We start from the raw sequence: 21,658 nt of genomic DNA, 5'->3' as shown, positions 1-21,658 counted from the left end.
CTAGGACCATGGTCCAGAGGACTAGGCCTTGATGTGCAAACCTAGGTCCTCCTAGGAAGGGCTGCGGGCTACTGGGTAGGCTAAAGATGTCAACATGGTAGATGGCAATCTGCTTCCCTGGGTGGGAGACAAGAGACAGAGGCTGACCCCAACATGCCAGTTGGCTGTGCTCTTGGGCAGACCTTAGCTCTCGGTCAGCAGCTGGTCCTCAGGAAACTGGGAGATGAAGCTTGTTTTAGGTGCCCCTGCTCTACCCTCCACAATCATAATACCAGCGCTTACCATTTGCGCTGCACACTCCAGTTTATAAGACACTTTTACAGGCATCCACTCCTTCATTCATTCATTGAACACCAAGGCACTTTGCTTAGAGCTAAGAATCTAAACAGTAATTAAACACAGCTGCTACCCAATTGGTTGTCACTTCCTATGGGAAGCCCTCCTTAACCTATCAGGTTGGGATCAATGTCCCCCAACCCCTACCTCACACCCCACAGGCCCATGGTAGCCCAGACTTTCCTAGATCACAGCTCCCTGTATCAGCCCTGGGTCTCTTTCTAGCTAAACTTCCTGGTTTAGATGCAAAAGGGTTCCTCAACATCTTTGCCACTCATGTTCAAATTCAGACCACACCCTCATATATTTCAGAACAGGGTCGTCCTCTGCACCCAGGTACCTGCTTGGAAGGACCTAGTGTGTGAGGAGCTATTATTGGGAGGGACCTTAGCCAGTATCTGGTGCAGTGGCCAGATGTGGACACTGAGGTCCTGGGATGACTCATCTAGTCCATCCATCACTGCAGTCCCTGAGCCTAGTACAGTGCCTGGCACACAGTGAAGCAGAATGGATGTCCTGAGGAAGTGCCAGTGGGAAGACCCAGGAGGACAGAGGGGCCATGGAGAAACAGAAGCCAAGTGGGAAAGGGCAGGGGAGACTCAAGGCATTATCATTCCCTCCTCATTTGTGGATTAGGACATTTATCTCAGAGAGCTTGGGTGACTTGCCCACAATATTACTGCCAGTAAACTAGCTGGACCTCTACTCTCACTCTCTTTATACCAATTTCCAAACCAACTCTCTACATATCAGACAGCTTTGAGTCCTCCCTCCCCCGCAGCCCGTAGAATTCCATCTCTCTTCCTGTGACCAACTTACTGTTTGGGATCTAATGTATTCTGTACCCTCCCTCCGGGGTATTTTTTTTAAGATACCCTGAAGATAGAAGCCTGGGATTAAAAGAAAGAAAAGGATTCCTAATGATGGAATGGCAGGTACTCACTTATTCATTAAACAAATATTTACTGAACACCTAGAGTATGTTCTATTCTAAGTGCAGAGATACCAGCGTGAACACAGGCAAAAATCACTGCCCTCTAAGATACCATCATGAAATGGTGTTATGAAAAGCTGGTATGCCTTCATGAAAGAAGGAAGGAAGGAAAGAAGGAAGGGAGGGAGGGAGGAAGGGACGGAGGGAGGAAGGGAGGGAAGGAGGGAGGGAGACCAAGTGATCTATTCAAGATGTCACTTAAGCTGACCCAGGGAACATGGTCTACTGGGGATGAGGAGACGCCAACAATCCTTCACCCCAAGACCACTCTATTGTCTACTGCCGGATCCCCTGTCGTCGTTCACTTTCCTTTCAATATCCACAGTAGAAGAGAAACAGACAGAATAAGCCTCCTTTTTTGGCCATTGCTGGCTTCCTAATTAAAGTCAAGGATTTGTGTTTATTCAGGGTCTATAAACACAGACCCAAAAAAGTGTTTAAGGGAAAGCAGATGAAATGTGGGTAAGGACTAGTAATAAAATCACGGAAAATGCTGTGCGTTTTCAATCATGACTGTGATTAAACAAAACTTGCAGGAGGATGCTCTGAGGGCCAAGGCACATAAATGTGTGCAGGGCCTGAGCTTCCAGGGGAAAATGTAAACCATAACTTCCTGCAGAATTAATTGGTCCCTGGTGGGAGATACGTGCTAAGTTCCTCTGGACAGAGCCAGAGAATCACGATGCAGCTAATGTGGGTCCCCTCCCCCTCCTGCCACTAGGTTGCCACACAGCCTGTCAAGACTGCATTTAAAATCCTGTGGATTTGCAGGTTCCTTGGGGACAGCCTTTGGAGGAAGAAACTGTGCTCAAATTACAAGAGATACCTAAAGAAGCTCAGAAACAGGCCAGGCACGGTGGCTCACACCTGTAGTCCCAGCACTTTGGGAGGCCAAGGGGGGCAGATCACAAGGTCAAGACATCGAGACCATCCTGGCCAACATGGTGAAACCCTATCCCTAATACAAATACAAAAATTAGTTGGGCATGATAGCACGCGCCTGTAGTCCCAGCTACTCAGGGAGCTGAGGCAAGAGAATTGTCGTCTGAACTCGGGAGACAGAGGCTGCAGTGAGCTGAGATTGCTCTACTGCACTCCAGCCTGCTGACAGAGTGAGACTCTGTCTCAAAAAACAAAACAAAACAAAAACAAAAACAAACCTCAGAAACGGAGGCTGCCCCTTCCAGAGCACTCACTGTCAGCTCCTCTCAGGACCTCAGTGTCCACATCTGGCCACTGCACCAGATACGGGCTAAGGTTCCTCCCAATAATAGCTTCTCACACACTAGGTCCTTCCAAGCAGGTACCTGGGTGCAGAGGAGGACCCTGTTCTGAAATATATGAGGGTCTGGTCTGAATTTGAACATGAGTGGCAAAGATGTTGAGGAACCCTGAGGATTCCACAAGGAAGTGGATGACTTTGCAGTGATCAAAGAGAGCAAAGGAGGGGTGACAGCCAGGGCCAGCCTTAATGAAACCCCAATGAACAAGTTCCCACAATTAAGGACAACAATGGGAGAGGAACCAGTGAGGCCCAGAAAACAATCAATGCCTTTGATGAAGCACTGCTGATGAAATTTCCCATTGGTGCTTTAATCTGGCTCCCCGGGAGTTGTTGGCTTTGCAGTGTCTTCAAGGAAACTCATCTCTCTCTTTTTTTTTTTTCAGATGAAGTCTTGCTCTGTCGTCCAGGGTGGAGTGCAGTGGCATGATCTCAGCTCACTGCAACCTCTGCCTCCCAGGTTCAAGTAACTCTTGTGCCTCAGCCTCCCAAGTAGCTGGGATTACAGGCATGTGCCACCCTGCCTGGCTACTTTCTGGATTTTTAGTAGAGACGGGGTTTCGCCATGTTGGCCAAGGTGGTCTCGAACTCCTGACCTCAGGTGAAATATCTAAACCCCTTTCTGACTTTTTTCTTCTCCTTCTTTTTTTGAAAATTCAAGACATGGTGCTTGATCAATGCTAAGTAGAACAGAGAGCCAGGAAACTCATCTTTAATTCAGCGCCGACAATCCTCAGCTCAGCTCAAACTTGGCAAAACGCTTTCTTCCCTCACATCTATTCATAGCCGTCTGTTCCTAGAGTTAACGCTCAATTATTCACCCTAACAGAGGAATTGTCCTATGCTCTGAGAATAACGTGGGGCAGGGTGGGAGGCAGGAGGGGCAGAGGAGCAGGGACAGACTAGGAGACCCCAGCTGCCTCCCAGTAGGCAGCCATACTCCTCTGAGAGAGCAGCAAGGTGACAGCGCCCTCCAGGTATGGCCAGTGGGGAGGAGCTGACCTTAGTCACCAGGGCCCACAACACACCAGGGCCTGCAACAAACATGCGGAACTGCACTCACCAGGCCCGTCTCAGGCCTGCTGTCCACAGGGAAGGAAAGGGAGGCTCAGACAAGTGACATGACCCGCCAGCAACACAGAGTGAGCAAATGGCAGGGCTGGTGACACGATGCAGAGGCCAGGCCCATGAGCACCAAGCACCCACAGGCCCATGTGCACCAAGCAGCCAAGGAGCAGATGCAATTGACACCTCAGATGATGAAAAGCTTGGAACTGCCACAGGCCCCAGCTCCTCCCAGGACTAAACCTTTTACCAGAATTGCTTCCTGCCTGGTGGGCACCCCCAACGATTGGCTAAGTTGAATGGAATCTCTCACAAGGTTTTGTGCTTTTGTATTTTTAATATGCTGGAGACAGTCTCACTCTGTTGCCCAGGATGGAGTATAGTGGCACGATCACAGCTCCCTGAAGCCTCGACCTCCCGGCTCATGCAATCCTCCCACTTCAGCCTCCCGAACAGCTGGGACTACTGGTGAATGCTACCATGCCCAGATAATATTTTTATTTTTTTGTAGAGATGGGGGCTTCCTGATGTTGCCCAGGCTGCTCTGGAACTCTTGGGCTCAAGCGATCCTCCCGCTTCTACCTCCCAAAGTGTTGCGATTACAGGCATCAGCCACTGCACCCAGCCTCCCATAAGGTTTTGATGAGGATTAAATGAGATGATGTACACTCAGCAGAAACCTCTACTGTCACCGTGTTCCCCTTGTGTTTTAGTCCTTCATTTTCTTCCTCTGACCCTCGAAACTGTAAGGACAAGGAGCCTGCATGACTCGGCATGACTCAGCTTGGTGAGCCCAGGGCCCAGCTCAGCAAGTAGCTGGGTTCATTCTTCACTCCTTCAGCCACAGCAGCTGACTTAATTATCACTTCCTTTCCCAGGTGCTGAGCAGCAGAGAGCCCAGATGTGAGGACAAGAGAAAGGTGGGGTAGGAGATACAGACAGGGAATACAATGGGCAAACCTATGATTTTTTCTGGACATTCAATAAATGCCTATTTGAGATACTAAGACATGTCCCCTTTTTGCATCTAATCACAGAAATACTTATATACATACATCAAAATGATAAATCCTGGGCATGAAATGAATATTTTTAAAGATGCCAATTTAAGCACGTCTGTAATCCCAGAACTTTGGGAGGCTGAGGCGGGCAGATCACCTGAGGCCAGGAGTTCAAGACCAGCCTGGCCAACATAGTGAAACCCCATCTCTACTAAAATCACAAAAATTAGCCAGCCATGGTGGCTCAAAGCCTATAGTCCCAGCTACTCAGAGGCTGAGGCACTAGGATCACTTAAACCCAAGAGATTGAGGTTGCAGTGAGCCAAGATTGCACCACTGCACTCCAGTCTGGGTGACAGAGCAAGACTCTGTCTCAAAATAAAATAATAAATAAATGAAGATGTCAATGTAAATTATCGGCCAGGCACAGTGGAGAGAGCCTGTAGTCCCAATTCTTTGGGAGGCCAAGGCGGGAGGATCCCTGGAGCTCAGGAGTTAGAGGCTGTAGTGAGCCATGCTTGCACCTGGACAACAGAGCAAGACCCTGTTTCTAAAAGAAAAAAAAAATCTAATAATAAAAAATTGTCCACCTAAAAATGTAACTGTCCACCCAAAGTAGAAAATTAACTCATATACTCATTCATCAAACATATGTTTGGTACCTACCTACCAGGTACTTTCTATATTTGGTGCCTCCCTTTAAAAAATGGCTGAGGAGGCCGGGCGCGGTGGCTCACGCCTGTAATACCAGCACTTTGGGAGGCCGAGGCGGGCGGATCACAAGGTCAGGAGATTGAGACCACGGTGAAACCCCGTCTCTACTAAAAATACAAAAAAATTAGCCGGGCGCGGTGGCGGGCGCCTGTAGTCCCAGCTACTCAGGAGGCTGAGGCAGGAGAATGGCGTAAATCCAGGAGGCGGAGCTTGCAGTGAGCCGAGATCGCGCCACTGCACTCCAGCCTGGGCGACAGAGCGAGACTCCGTCTCAAAAAACAAAACAAAACAAAACAAAACAAAAAATGGCTGAGGAGCATTGAATCCTAACCCTTCCAAAACACAGGCAAAGATGACAAGTGGGCTGCATCACACACCCTAAGAGTCTGTCTCGAAATTTGCAATCCCATAAATGGTTATAGCTCAGCCACCCGCTGGGGTGCCTTCGTCTGTCTGCTCCTGTCTGCTCCGTATGGGCTTCTCAGAGCCAGACGCGTCCTTTTCTTCTGCCCCTGCCTCCCATCACAGAGCACAGGAAGAGGGTTCTGAAAAGTGGCCCCTCTCCCCAAGACAGGTTGGGCACACCCTCTGCACCCTTGCTCCCTAGACGTCCAGGAGGCAGGAGCGGAGAGATTGGTCAGGTGCTTGGTGCCATAAGGTCACTCATCTTCCATTGAGAACACACGGAACACAGCTCCCACCGCCTGAACCAAAGTTCACTTTGCTTTGGAATTACATAAAGTCCCCAAACAGAAAACGCTTGGCAACTGTTCATTAGTGGCTCTCATTCATCTTACCTTTCCCTGAAAATAATTTCTTTTTTTTTTTGAGACAGTCTCACTCTGTCACCCAGGCTGGAGTGCAATGGCACAATCTTGGCTCACTGCAACCTCCGCCTCCCGGGTTCAAGCGATTCTCCTGCCTCAGCCTCCCGAGTAGCTGGGAATACAGGTGCGCCACCACGCCTGGCTAATTTTTGTATTGTTAGTAGAGGTGGGGTTTCACCACGTTGGCCAGGCTGGTTTCAAACTCCTGACCTCAAGTGATCTGCCCGCCTCGACCTCCAAAAGTGTTGGGATTACAGGCGCAAGCCACCACACCTGGCCCTGCAAATAATTTCTATAGGACCTGAAGACGGTTACTGCTATGGGGGTGTCTCTAGATTCCTTAATCCTATCAGCTGCTTGACTGGAAGGAATGATGAGATTCTAGAAAAATCTAGAAAAATCTTGTGACCTCCCTCTGATGCCAGGTTTCCTCATTTACAAAATGGGAACAATAATGTCTTCTGCGTAGATCTAGGAGATGGTCCATGGTGGCTGATATATTCAAGAATTGCTAGCTGTTTTTCTTTAATCAGACCTGTCAGTATTCTACCTCAGGGATGCCTGGGCCTAAGTTTTATTAATTGAACTGTTTTGTTTTATATCTTTTATGAAGTAATCTAAACTTTGGTTTTCTCTGTTTTCCTGAAAGCAGTAGTATTCTAGGTTTCTTAGAGAAGAAGAAAAGAGGCCAAGCTCAGTGGCTCACATCTGTAATTCCAGCACTTTGGGAGGCCAAGGCAGGAGGACTGTTTCAGCCCAGAAGTTCTAGACTAGCCTGGGTAACATAGGGAGACCCCACCTCTACAAATAATTTAAAAATTAATCAGATGTAGTGGCATGCACCTGTGGTCCCAGCTGCTCAGGAGGCTGAGGCAGGAGGATCACCTGAGGCAGGGAGGTCGAGGCTGCAGTGAGCTGTGATCACACCGCAGCACTCCAACCTGGGCAACAGAAGAGAAGAAAGGAAGAGGAGACTCTTAGTGGAGAGGAAAAAAGAAGGGGAGAAGGGGAGGTTTTCTTACAATAAAAGTAACATAATCACATTACAAAAAAAATGTGCAAACGAGAGAAAGGGAAAGAATATCTCCATATTCTTATCTCCCTAACACAATTTCTGACACCATTTTGGTCTATTTACTCAAAGTCTTGTTTCCTATAAATGACAGATGGTTTTCTAAGTCTTCTCACAGCCTCCATGGCCCTGACTTTGCGTGGCCGTGTAATATTCCACCATGCGGCTAAAGCATAACTTAAGTAGGTGGTTACTGTCAGACACTTAGATTATTTCCCATTTATTTTGTTACTGTAAAAAGCTGAGCTGGCCAGGTACGATGGCTCACGCCTGTAATCCCAACACTTTGAGAAGCCAAGCGGGGAGGGTGGCTTGAGCTTGAATTTGAGACCAGTGTGGGCAACACAGTGAGACCTCATCTCTACTAAAAATAAAAAAATTAGCCAGGCATGGTGGCGGGCACCTGTGGTCCCAGCTTCTGCCTCTAGAGATGACACTTGCCAATCTATGTGAGTATCTGTAGTTATTCCAGGGGATTCTGAAGAAGCCTATGGAATCAGATTAGGGAACCACTGCTATTCCCAATTGAATTGAAAACTGAGGTACTTGGGAGGCTGAGGTGGGAGGACTGCTTGAACCCTGGAGGTCAAGGCTGCGTCGTGATCATGCCACTACACGCCAGCCTAGTTGACAGAGTGAGACCCTGTCTTAACAACAATAACATAAAGCTGAGCTAAAAATATTTATGCAACATTTTGTCCATATTTTTTACTGTTTTTCTTAGGAAAGATTCCCAAAGTGGGTTCCCTGGGTCAAAGGTTATGAAGATGTTCATGGCTTTTGACATCAATTGCAATAGTTGCCCAGAAGGGTGACTCAAAAGGTCACCTGGTTGGCCACCAGCAAGAAAATGCATGTACCTTCACTGGGGTGACACCTTTCACAGTCACCACAGGGCAGGGTCAGGGACACCTGTCGGGTTTTCTCTGGAGTGAGCGCTTATGGAACATTCTGGTCTCTGCACATCGGCTGCACAATCTCAGGTGCTTTTCAGCTCTGCCCTGCTGAATGAGAGCTCCATAATGCATTCGAGAATAAGCTCCACGGTGGAATCAAATGCTCCCTCCTCACCCAGCAGCTATTTGGGGATGATCAGAGAAAACAAAAAAATCAGGTTCCTCTTCTTTTGGTTTTAGGTGTCCAAGGTGTTGAGCCAATGATTCGTTTATCTAGAGAGAAGCATTTTCCAACCACATCGATCATGGAGGACCGTGGGGGGACATTCACAGGTCATACCTCGTTTATTACTCATTTATTTTGAGACAGGTCCGCTCAGGCAGGGCCTCAGGGACTGTGGGATCAAATCCAAAGACCCAGGAGGCCGAAGCCCTTTCACATCAACTCCCGGATGGGGCCTTCAACTGCAGACTTGACACGTGCAGGAACAATGACAAAGTCAGAAGGGGCCTAAATCTAGGGGCCGCGGTAACCAAAGAGACTCCCCTTCCTCCCTCCCTCCCTCCCTCCCTCTCTCTCTCTCTCTCTCTCTTCTCTCTTTCTCTCTTTCTCTCTTTCTCTCTTTCTTTCTTTCTTTCTGCCTCACCAGGTCAGGAAAGGCTGTCTCCCTCTGTCCACTCTGTCTCTCACATCAGACAACTAGATATCCAAAAACTCTCTCCAAGGTTATCACACTCAGGCATGAGAGACCCTGGGATAACCACAGCTACACAGATAACACCCCCGTTGGGTATCAAGACAACTTCACACATTCTGAAGATGTCCTCAGTGCATCAAACATACAGTGGGATTCCACTGTACCCTCTTTTTTTTTTTTTTTTTTTGTTTAGAGACAGGGGTCTCCCTATGTTGCCCAGGTTGGTCTCAAACTCCTGGCCTCAATCGATCCTCCCACCTGAGCCTCCTGAGTAGCTGGGACGGCAGGCGTGTGCCACCCAGCCATACCCTCATTTCACTGAGCCGAATTCAGCTATACTCAAAGGGCCAAACGCTTTTCTTTTTCAATTTTAAAAACTTTAAATAATATAAAAGTATATTTTGCCTATTGTATTTGTTTGTATTTGTTTCTATGGGTTTTTTTGTGTTTTGTTTTTTAGTGTGGGGAAACTGGAAAGCCTGCTGGACAAATTCTAAAAGAGCTATAGCACTCTGCTTCCCATTTTTTGTATATTGTGCATTGTACTTTATTGTAGATTGTCTACTGCTGTTTCTATTATGCACTGACTCATTGATGTTCCAGTACAGCACCAGACATACAAAACCAGTGCATGGAAAACCAGCCTTCAGGAGCAACTCGGGAGATTGTCAGGAATTTTTTTTTTTGAGACAGAGTCTCGCCTTTGTTGTCCAGGCTGGAGTGCAGTGGCAAAATCTCAGCTCACTGCAACCTCTGCCTCCCCAGTTCAAGAGTTCCTCCTGCCTCAGCCTCCCGAGTAGCTGGGATTACAGGCGCGTGCCACCACATCCGGCTAATTTTTGTATTTTTAGTAGAAACGAGGTTTCACCACGTTGGTCAGGCTGTTCTCAAATTCCTGACCTCATGATCCACCTGCCTCGGCCTCCCAAAGTGCTGGGATTACAGGCATGAGCCACCACGGCCGGCCAGGATTTTTTAATTTTTTATTGTTTTGCCTACTGTGCTGACTTCTGAACTTCACCATGAAGATGTGACTCTGTTCAGCAGACTTTCTTCTCTTTGGGTGCTTTTAGGTCTTGGGGGCATGTGTCTGTCTGTTAGGAACTAGCAGAAAACCAGCCCAGCTCAGATCAGAACAGGAAACCAGGACCCAGGCTGGTGGGTGCCAGGGCAGGGCCTTGTGGCTTCACAACCCGCCTCCCAGGGGCAGGCTGTCTGGTCAAGAGAACTCGCCCTCTTCACTGCTGGGTCCCTTAGCGGGCTTTCACGTGCCTGGCCTGGTCCCTCCTTCTTTAAACGAAGACTGGCCTAGATGATTGTCACACTCCTGTGTGATACTGGACAACACACATCACCTCTCTGCGCCTCCATTGCCTCCGAACAGTCTTCCACCTTCGGCTGGAATCAGAGCCCCCAAAGCGAGATTCTAACAAGAGATTACATTGTGTGAGATACTGACCTCCTCAGCATCTAGGCTGATGGGGCCCCTGGGTGGGTCACCTCTAGCTGGGAGATGCTTCCTCTTTCACGGCTCCAACTGTGCCTTAAAAATTAAAAGCTGGGAACCTGTAATCCCAGCACTTTGGGAGGCCGAGGCAGGCAGATCACTTGAGGTCAGGAGTTTGAGACCCGCCTGGCCAACATGGTAAAATCCTGTCTCTACAAAAAATACAAAAATTAGCTGGGCGTGGCAGTCCACACCTGTGATTCCAGCTACTCGGGAGGCTGAGGTATGAGAATGGCTTGAACCCAGGAAGCAGAGGTTGCAGTGAGCTGAGATCGCGCCACTGTACTCCAGCTTGAGTGACAAAGCAACACTCTGCCTCAAAAAAAAAAAAAAAAGAAAAAGAAAAGAACACAAAGACCCTGGCTTGCCAGGTACAGTGGTGTGGCACCTAGAGTCCCATCTACTTGGGAGGCTGAAGTGGGAGGATCACTGGAACCCAGGAGAGTGAGTCCAGTTTGAGCAACGTAGCAAGACTCTCATCTCAAACAAATTAAATAAAATAAAATAAATATATATAGAGAGAGATTTACACATACACACACACATATATATATAAATATATATATATTTATTTATTTGGAAGGCTGAGGCAGGTGGATCACCTGAAGTCAGGAGTTTGAGATCAGCCTGGCCAACATGGTAAAACCCCATCTCTACTAAAACACAAATATACATACACACACACACACACACACACACACACATATATATATATAGACCCTCCCACCCAGGAAGCATAAGAACACCCAAGGTATGAGCAGATTAAAGAAATCCTGCAGAAGAGGGAACACGTGCACAGAGTATGCTGGCAAGGTCACAAATAGAAAATGGGTGGGGGAACTTGAAAGCAGAGGTCTAACTCCCATGTGCACCTTATTTGCTCAAGTCTACATGGACCAGTATCCAAACATTGAAATTTTCCTTTCAAATTCAATCCCCCAGAGTGTAAGGTCTCAGGACCTTTCTTTCCCCCAAATCTTTTCTTGTGCGGATGCATATATGCGGACAATGCAAAGTGCTACAAATCCCAACACCAAATGCATCAAGAAGTAGATTATTAGTATGAGTCAGTTTCACACTAACTTTACCAAAAACCTCACCGCTCAAATTAGCTCAAGTAATCTACTTACAACCGCAATTATAAATTCTGAGCTTCCTTGGCTGACAAGTTTGCAGTAGGTGGTTCTTGGCCCTGAGGGCTGCTGAAATGCCCGTTGTTATGAGATGCCCACTGAGAAACCCACCGCCCTCTCCCAGCAGGGTCCAGCAGGAGCAGTGTCTGCTCTTGGCTACACAACTCCATTCATAGACTTTTCCAGTTACATTCAAGGTTCACCCGAAGGAGGTAGCAAAAACAGGAGGTGGGCACTGAAGCTGGCCTGGCACATTTGAATTCCAGCTCTGCTTTTTATTAGCCTCCAGGTTTTCTCAGTTTTCTCATCTGTAAAATGGGAATAATATGACCTGCCTCACAAGAGTTACCATGAAAGTAAGAAATAAAATATTCAAAGTACATGACACAGCCAGGCGCAGTGGCTCACGCCTGTAATCCCAGCACTTTGGGAGGCTGAGGCAGATGGATTGCCTGAGGTCATGAGTTCGAGATCAGCCTGCCCAACATGGTGAAACCCCGTCTCTACTAAAAATACAAAATTAGCTGGGCGTGTTGGCACATGCCTATAATCCCAGCTACTTGAGAGGCTGAGGCAGGAGAATTGCTTGAACCCGGAAGGTAGAGGTTGCAGTGAGCCAAGATTGCACCACTGCACTCCAGCCTGGGCAACAAGAGCGAAACTCTGTCTCCAAAAAACAACAACAACAAAAACAAAGTACAGGACACCTGCTCCATGCCCCATAAAAGAAAGTTAATATTGCCATAAAGGAGACCAAAAAATCACAGAAACCCACAATGTGATCCTGATGGGAGCCCTGTTATGAGGGGCTTTCAGGCCAGGCATGGTGGCTCACACCTGTAATCCCAGCACTTTAGGAGGCCAAGGCAGCCAGATCACCTGAGGTCAGGTGTTCGAAGCCAGCCTGGCCAACATGGTGAAACCTCGTCTCTACTAAAAGTACAAAAATTAGCCAGGTATGGTTGCAGGTGCCTGTAGTCCCAGCTACTCAGGAGACTGAGGCAGGATAATTGCTTGAACCCAAGGAGGCAGAGGTTGCAGTAAGCCGAGATCATGCCACTGTACTCCAGCCTGGGTGACAGAGCGAGACTCTGTCTCAAAAAGAATAAATAAATAAAATAAAAATAGAGGGGCTTTCTGCCAGGTCCATAGCTGCCTGCACACACAGTCTAGAAATGTGACCTCACCCCCTTGCTCCTGCTCCACTCGCCACCATCAACCCACTGGCCTGTCATTCACGGTGTCTGGTGACTCTCCCTGCCATCCCATTCCAAACCCCTCAGAAAAACTTCTCCAATTCCTGAGTGAGAAGAATGGGCCTAGAAGGGCTGAGTTTAAGTTAACCCAAAGAAATAAACCCAAACTCCTTCACTCTCCAGGCTGCTCAGGCCTCAGGGACGTGTGTCGGGTGGCTGTGGGGCACACAGTATCATTCCCCACGTGGATCCGTCACAGGGCCTAGCACACAGTAGGTGCTCACTCAGTGACTGTTCTGTTGCTGAATGGCAGGATGAATCTCACTGCTCCCTCAAGACCTGAAAACTTGAGAGTTATAAAGGCATGTTTAGGAATGACTGTAAAATACCACTTTTCAGAAAACAGAAATCTCCATTTGATTCTTTCATTTGCACGCCTGTTTGATCTGTCTACACACTGGTTGGTCTCTGGTGTCCCAGGAGCAGAGGGCAATACACAAAACCAGAGTTCAGGGGAGCAAAGCAGACATTTTAGGAAGTTATTGCCCAAGTTTCACTTCCACGTCGTCTCCTGCATTCTACTTCAACTCTGGTTTTGAGCAAAGCTGGGGCTGGTAAAGAAACTTCCCTTAGTCTACATGTTCCTCTCCCTGAGTCCCAGCACTGGGGCTCTGTAGACCAGGGACTCAAAGTACTGAGCATCCACTGATGCCAGACCCTATGCCAGGTACATTCAGACATTTTCTAACCTAAGAGCCACAACAAGCTGGGAAACAGACACTAAGATGCCAAGAGAAGTTTTGCAATGTGCAAAAGACTTCACAGTTAGGGAATCGGGTCTGAATCAAAGACCTCCTTGGTTCCAAGGTCCTTGCTTCTCAACCTGCCACTGTCCTTTTTCAAAGGTGCCAACCACTAACATGGCAGTGTTTCATTTTTCATAAAGCCACCTGAGGAGTTCAAAAGCATCTTTTTTTTGTTTTGTTTTGTTTTGTTTTGAGACGGAGTTTCCCTTTTGTCGCCCAGGCTGGAGCGCAATGGCACAATCTTGGCTCACTGCAAACTCTGCCTCCCAGGTTCAAGCAATTCTCCTGCCTCAGCCTCCTGAGTAGCTGGGATTACAGGCGCCCGCCACCACGCCCAGCTAATTTTTGTATTTTTAGTAGAGACGAGGTTTCACCATGTTGGCCAGGCTGGTGTTGAACTCCTGACCTCAGGTGATTCACGCGCCTTGGTCTCCCAAAGTGCAGAGATCACACATGTGAGCCACTGTGCCCAGCCCAAAAACATCTTGAAGAACTTCCCCCCTGCATTAAATTCAGATCCCATCTCTGCCAGAAGGATAGGCCTGGACAAATCATACAGCTCTCACCCAGCCGTGACTACATCCCATGGGAGGAAGGATGTATATATGGAGGGTTTCTGCTAGAGACTATGCTAGATGCTTTGATACACATTATCACACTCAATCCTCCAAACATTCCAGGGAAGCAGGTGATAGTAGCCCAGCTTCATCAATGACAATTCTGGTTCTGCAGTGGGATGTGATTTGCCCAAGGTCATGCAGCACTGAGAAGCAGGGCCAGGGCTCCATCAGCCCTGCCACGCAATAGGCTTCGTTGAGTGAGCACTGGATGTAAATTTCAAAGAACTCAAATCGGCCAGACAGAGCCAGTGGCAGGAGACTCTATTAAGCAGATGAGGAAAGAATGGCACTTTTCTTCCTCCTGCCGCCCAAGCCTTTCCCATCCTTAACTCCTCTGCACAACGGGGCCCTCACTGTCCTTCCCCCACCTTCTTATCAAAGGATGCTGGTGCCGGGAAGGGGAAAAGACAGAACGAAGATTAGTCTCTGGCACGGTTTATGTTGATTTCAAAGCTGTCACTTTCCCACGTTGGGCCTTCTTTTTCACCATGGATTTAAGTGTCTGGTCCCCTGCTGAAGGAAGGTCAAGGACAGCGGTACATTTTGAAGTAGGGAAAGACTCCGGTCCTCAGCATCCTCCTGCTCTCACAGCCTTACTGCTAAACACAGCAGTGGATGCAGACGGCGGCACTGTGGAGCGGTGAGCAAAAACCAGGCTCAGAAGTCGGCGGCCTAGGTTCCAGTCCTGACTGTGCCTCCTGGTCAAGATGCTTCCCCCTGGGGAGTCCCAGTTCCCTTGTGTGGATGTACTGGATGCTTAGGCCTGAAACTCTGAGAATGGGGTTTCTTCTGCTCAGTCCTCACAGGCCACCATCACGTGAAGATGTTCAGCTCACACTGCCTCTCCTCCTCCCCTCCCTGAAGGCAGCCCCATCTCAATGGCTCACAGCATCTAGGCCCCCCTGGGCTTATTCAGCACCTGCTGGCAGGCAGAGGCGGTCTCTCTACCACCCCTTCCTGCTCCCACTGTCGCCTGTCTTGAGGGCCGTCCTAGGCCTTCGTCACTTTGTCGGTATGTGTTTTCGCATGCCTGCCTCCTCCATTAAGCTACCTCGGGAACCGCCAGGGTTATATACAGATTTGCACCATCAGCACCAGCCCAGCTCCTGAATGAATGAGGGGGAGCGGGTCAGGCTGGATGATTTCCTGGCCCACTGCACTCAAAGTGTGGTCTACAATCCAGAGGCATCACACTATGTGCAAAAGTGTTCAAAATGCAGCATCTCGGCCCGCCCCAGCCCCTGCTCAGAACCTCCAAGGCAATCCCCACGTGATGCACAGCACACTCAAGTTTGGAAAGTTCTCCTCCAACTCCTCCCTCCCTTGCTTCTACCACCTAGAAGCCTCCAGAACTGTGGGACTTAGCAGGTCTCACTAAAACATAGCCCATCATTAACCAAAGGAGATCTGCCTTAGGAACCTTCTAGAAGCTCGCCACTGACTCTCACAAGCAGAATATGAAATGTGTGCTCCCCGGGGGGACTCCTGGCACACATTGATCACTGGCCCTCTCCAACCCTCAAGGAAGCCCAAGCAGCTTTCAAGAATGCTGAGGCGGCCAGGCGCAGTGGCTCACACCTGTAATCCCAGTACATTGGGAGGCTGAGGCGAGTGGATCACCTGAGATCAGGAGTTTGAGACCAGCCTGGCCAATATGGAGAAACCCTGTCTCTAACACGGTGAAACCCCATCTCTATTAAAAATACAAAAAAAAAAAATGAGCCGGGCGCAGTGGCGGGCACCTGTGGTCCCAGCTACTCGGGAGACTGAGGCAGGAGAATCGCGTGAACCCAGGAGGCGGAGCTTGCAGTGAGCCGAGATTGTGCCACTGCACTCCAGCCTGGGCGACAGAACGAGACTCCATCTCAAAAATTAAAATTAAAATTAAAAAAAAATTAAAAAAAAAAAAGAACGCTGAGGCCTGGCAGAGTCAGACAGACTGGCTGCCCACTCACCAGCATGGGTCTCATGTCCACGCTCAGAAAGCTCTCTTCCCTCATTTCTCTACTCTTGACATTTATTCAGCTTGTAAAGAAAAGGATCCTTTCCAAAACATGTCTTCAGTTTCTTAATAAACCCCGCAATTCCTTTAATGATTTCAGATTATCTTAAATATTTATAAAAATCACTCTCAGCAACACTTCTTTAAGCAAACCTCCTCATCAACTTCGATTATTTATATATTTATGAACACGATGTTCAAGGAGCAGATGGCAGCTAGTAAGTCCTCCAAAAGAAGGAAAAAAAAAATCAATGGGACAGAATGTAAGCTCCACGACTCGCCCATTTACTCTTCTCGACAAGCTCTGGTACAATTATCTTTCCATTCAGCAGAAGCACCACACAAAAGTCCACAATTGGTTTAAAATAGCACACTTGGACTTCATAAAGCTTGGAGGTTCCAACTTTAATCTAGGAATGACCTGCCAGCCAAAGGCTCTATTCCCAAAGGAAACTGAAGCTCTCTCCGGGGAGGGCAAGACGATGGATGTGGGGACAGATGATGGGACCAGGGGAGGGACAGAAAGAGCACCAGGGGCCGAGGGAAGAAACAGACACTGCTGAGCACCTACTAGGTGCCATGCTCTCTGCTGGGCACTGTCCATACAACCTCTGGGTTGATCTTCACAACAACACTTCCAGGTGGCGACTGTTAGTCCTCATTTGAAAGATGAAGAGAAAGACAAAGAGAAAGGAAGTCGCTTGGCCAAGGCCACAGAGCTAGTGAGTGGCAGAGCCAGGATGTGAACACAGGCTGCAGGGCCCCCAAACCTTCACTGCCTCTAGAAGGAGAAAAGGAGGAGAGGAAAAAAAATTGCTCTTAACCTCGTGCATCCTAGGCCTTTCTTTCAGCCTGGGGCGGCCAATCACCTGTTTTAAGGCTATCAAAGACTTAATTGCCAAAGTTCTACTGAAGCAAAAGGACCTGGTCCATTTGAGAGCCCAGAGAAGGAAAGTCTCAACCGAATGCAGGAAGAAGTCGATGCGAAGGTTATGAGAAGATAGGAAATGAGTGTCACAGACACATAAAGAGGGGACTTTACAAGAAAGACAGAAAAACAGGGACGGGGGACAGCCCTTACCCTGAGAAATGAATGAAAAACAAGATCAGAAGGAGTCTGTCTTCAACAGGCCTTTATCAAGTATCCCCTTTAGGGAAGAGAAAAAAAAAAAATCAACCCTTCACTCCTCCCACCCGAATTTATTTCTTTCAAGAAGCTCCAATTCGGCCGGGCGCGGTGGCTCAAGCCTGTAATCCCAGCACTTTGGGAGGCCGAGACGGGTGGATCACGAGGTCAGGAGATTGAGACCATCCTGGCTAACACGGTGAAACCCCGTCTCTACTAAAAATACAAAAAAACTAGCCGGGCAAGGTGGCGGGCGCCTGTAGTCCCAGCTACTCGGGAGGCTGAGGCAGGAGAATGGCATGAACCCGGGAGGCGGAGCTTGCAGTGAGCTGAGATCCGGCCACTGCACTCCAGCCTGGGCGACAGAGCGAGACTCTGTCTCAAAAAAAAAAAAAAAAAAAAAAAAAAAAAGCTCCAATTCAAGCTAAAACAGAGAGATGAATCTGGCCTTTGAGATGCCCATACGCTTGCTGAGGAAACAGTGATTATTACTGTTGTTAACAAAAATCATGGATGGGGACGACTATTATGCAATGGGAACAGGGGCCTATGCTAAGGGCTTTGCTTACGTTACTGCCAGGAGCAACACAACCCCATGACATATGTGTCCATTTTACAGATGAGAACACTGAGGCTCCAAGAAGGGAACAAACCTGGTTCCATGCACACGAGCAGTGAGAAAGAAAACCGAGGTATGAATTTGGATCTTACTCTCTTACTCAGGAGCCCTGGGAAACCGATGGGGATTCTTTTGCCTGTTTAGAGATGAGGAAAAGAGGGTGCCGAGAGTATAGTGACCTCTCGAAGGCTGCACGGCCAAGAGATAGTGAAAATTCAGATTAAAATGAATTTTCCTTTACAATGCTCAGTGGTGGATGATTTTGCTGAAGACAGCCAAGTCCCAGACCGCCAAAGCCACATGAATGATGGTCTCTTCAATTAACGAGATGGCAGTAATGCTGAGCACGGGTGAGGCCACAACCTCCTGGCACCGGCATCCCTCGAGCGTCCTTCCTGTGTTTCCTGTGCATGGGTCTCTGGATCCTGATAGATGTCAGGGACCAGGATTCCACAGAGGGAGGAACCACGGGAGAACCATTTCAAGGTCAACTGCGGGCCAGTGTGCTGACCTTGAGATGGAAAAAGAATGTCCATCCTCAAAGAGCAAAGGGGAACCCATCATTCTTCTGCTCATTCTGTCAAAGACACATACCGTTTCCTGCATGTGCCAGGCAGCAAGTCAGGTGCCAGAGGAAGCACAAAGATCACTCAGGGTCTGCAAGAAGAAACGTGAGCTCTGCAGGCCGAAGACTTAGGTGAGGACCCTCAATCTGCCCCTTCCTGACTGAAGGTCTTGGGCCAAGTCCTGCACTCTCTCTAAGTCTCAGGAAAATGAGAACCCTAGCTCTCCTTTACAGGTAACCCTGACCACTCCACAGTTCAGTCATTAAAAATGAACCTGGGCCGGGCACACTGGCTCACGCCTGTAATCCCAGCACTTTGGGAGGCTAAGGCAGGGAGGATCCCTTGAGCCCAGGAGTTTGGGCAACACAGGGAGACCCTGTCTCTACAAAACATTAAAAAATTAGTTGGGCATGGTGGCGCACACCTGTGGTCCCAGCTACTTGGGAGGCTGAGGTAGGAGGATGGCTTGAGCCTGAGAGGTCAAGGGTGCAGTAAGACATGATCACACCACTGCAAGACTTCAACCTCAACAATACCGTGAGACCCTTTCTCCAAAACACAAACAAAATGAATCTGCACACGCTCAAACTGCAGGACGTTGCTATTGTCTCTTAAAAATAATAGTAGCACTTACAGGGCTCGGGAGTTGGGGGACCCACAGAGCTAAGGATCCTAAGAGAGGTACACAGAAGACTTTGGGAGCTGAGAAAGGAGAAGGGGTGGCTGTCAGAGAGAGCAAAATTACTTGAAAATATCCCAAAGTGAAGGGTAGAAACATATATCGGCCTTTATTTGAAAACCATTTCCAAGTCTCCCTGTGCTAGAACCCACTGCAGCCTCCTGCATCACACACTCTGCCCTTCTCCGTGCTGTGAGCCCAACAAGGATCTAGAGTGCAAATTCCAACGTGTCTCCCCAGGAAGAAAACTCAGGCCAGCTGACCACTTCTGCATGCCGACCAAGGTAGAAAACCCACCTCTTCCGGGCTTCCCCCACATTACAGGAACCCCAGGCCTGGGAAACCATCCCAGCCGTCAGCCCTGGCTCAGCCTTGGCTGCTGGCCTCAGTCAGTCATCTGGCAGTGGCAATCAAAATGACGCCTTCTTTTTATTTTTCCCCCAGTGCAATCTTCCAAGAATGGGAGAATCTCAAAGTCAGAGTTTAAGCCCTTTTTCACAAGGGAGTCAATATATTTTCACAAGATGGTCTTCCTCAGAGAGGGGAGGAGTCCATCCAACTCCCATGGCAAAACTGCTCCCTGGGGATGGTGGATGGAAGTTACAGGGCAAGGAAGCCAAAATGTGGAAGCACACTGGCTCACCTCTCAAAATGCACCACCCACCCGTTCATCTCACAATTATCCATGGGGTGCTTCCCACGTGCTCCAAGGCACCCTTTCTAGGTGCTGGGGATGCAGAAATTCAAGGTGACTGGCAATGACACTTTCTATCACTGCGCCCCCTCCAGGCCAGGAAATCTACGCTGGTTTTCTCAAGGCCCTACTCGCAGCAGCCCATTTTACAGACGGGACCCTCAGAGAAGGTAAGCGACTTGCCCAAGGTCACACAGCTAGTAAACGGCAGGGCCAGGAATTAAATATGGGTGCAAAGTGCACGTGACACTCCTCCGCAGCCCCAGCTTCCCACTCTATCCCTCCGCACCCCTCCACCTCACGCAGCAGGGTGGGTAGCAAAAACACACCCCAAGAAGCTCCAGCATGGGAAGACCTCCTTCCTTCCACCCCGACACAGGACACACGTTTCAAAGGGCACACAGGTTTCTCCCACCCCCAGTGTGTGTGTACACAGCCCCACGAAAGCCCTGCAGGCTGCAAGGGTACCCACCCGTTAACACTGAACTTCCATTTAAAAAGAAAGATGATGAAAAGATAAAAGACGAAGAGGAAGTGCTCTTTAAACATAGGCGGGTGGCCACCCCAGGAGGAAGTCTTGAGGCCAATGGAGATTTTGTTCACCCCCTCTAGTTCCTCAAATCGAATGCCACTGGCCTTCCAAGCCCCTGATGGGTGGTGGCCGGGGACCAGCGCTGCTGCCTGGGTCAGTCCCCGCGCCGACACCTGGCTCGCAGGAAGGGTCTGCCCAGGACCAGCCACCCCGACCTGAGCGCCCCCTGCCTCGAGGCGCACCAGGCGCCGGCCCCGCAGCTGGGTGAACCCGGGCGGCGGCCCCGCTGCGCGCTCCTCTCGCGTCCGCCCGCCACCCCCCGCGCACTCAAGAAGCCTCCCCCGGGACCCCCGCGCCCGCCGGCCCGGACGCCCCCACCCCGGCGGCGCCCCCTGTCCACCCGCCGCAGCGCCCGGCCCGGCGGCCCGGATTGCACCCCAGCCTCTCCCTGCACCCATCACGCGCGCGCCCCGCACCCCGCGCCCTCTCCAGGAGCAAATCGGCTCCAGGGGCGCGCGCGCGGGCTGGCCGGGCGGCGGCCCCTTCAGAGCCCCGCCACGTACCTGGCGGCCCGGGCGGACGAGGGGAGCGCGGCGCGGGAGCGCAGGAGACTCGGAGCCTCCGGTGCCGCCGCCGCCGTTTCCGGGTTGGCGGGGCTCACGTCACCGCCACAGGTTTGCGAGCTGCCCCCGCCGCGGCGGCAGCAGCAGCAGCAGCGGCCCGGGCGAGTGCCAGGCGAGAAATAACTATAAAAGGAAGAGGCGCGGCAAAGAGGAAGAGGAAGCGCTGTTTACCTTCGAGAAGCCGAGCCGCCGGCGCTCGCACAAAAGGAGGACGCTCGCCTCGCGACGCGCCTCCCCCCGCGCCCAGTCCCCGCCGCATCGCGGGGCCCCGGCGTCAGCGCGCGCCGCGCCCCGGGACCGCCCTGCGCCGGCCCCCACCCCAGAACCCCGCGCCCGCCTGGCCCATGTCCTCCCGAGCCGGGGCGCCACGGGCCCGGGATGGTGGTGACCTTGGGCAAGTCACCGCGGGGCGCGCTGCGGTTGGGGGTCATTGCCCTCATTGTGCGAGGAGGAAACCCGGCCCTCAGAGGGGCAGGGGTGGCCCCCAAGGTCACGGCCTGTCAGGCAGGGCTTGGGCTCGAGTCCCGGTCTCCAGACCTTCGGACCGGCCAGTTTCCTGTCCCTGGGTCGCTTCCCCCTCACCTGGACTTCAGGAATGGTGACAGTCCCTGCCTGGCTCACCTCTCAGGGGGGTCAGTAAGAGGAATGTTGTCCACGCACCCATTCAGCC

The 21,658-nt window shown here is 50.1% G+C and overlaps 1 protein-coding gene and 1 pseudogene across 10 annotated transcripts in view; both read right to left on the bottom strand.

The window, feature by feature from the left end:
* The window catches only part of CYRIB (CYFIP related Rac1 interactor B), a 174,259-nt gene extending 153,021 nt beyond the window's left edge, over positions 1–21,238 (bottom strand). For 5 of the 10 annotated variants that reach the window (XM_050801613.1, XM_050801612.1, XM_050801609.1 and 2 more), the window contains exon 1: positions 20,929–21,082. The gene's annotated coding sequence lies outside the window, so the exon portion shown is untranslated. Of the gene's footprint in view, positions 1–20,928; positions 21,083–21,159 lie in introns of those variants that run through there. The other 5 variants (XM_050801614.1, XM_050801610.1, XM_050801608.1 and 2 more) reach the window with 2 other exon arrangements.
* Positions 9,348–9,398, bottom strand: LOC126961904 (uncharacterized; annotated as a pseudogene).
* Positions 21,239–21,658: the final 420 nt, after the last annotated feature.

Source organism: Macaca thibetana, chromosome 8 (genome assembly GCF_024542745.1).
Source record: "Macaca thibetana thibetana isolate TM-01 chromosome 8, ASM2454274v1, whole genome shotgun sequence".
Taxonomy (NCBI): Eukaryota; Metazoa; Chordata; class Mammalia; order Primates; family Cercopithecidae; genus Macaca; species Macaca thibetana.
This window is presented reverse-complemented; position numbering and strand designations above follow the sequence as displayed.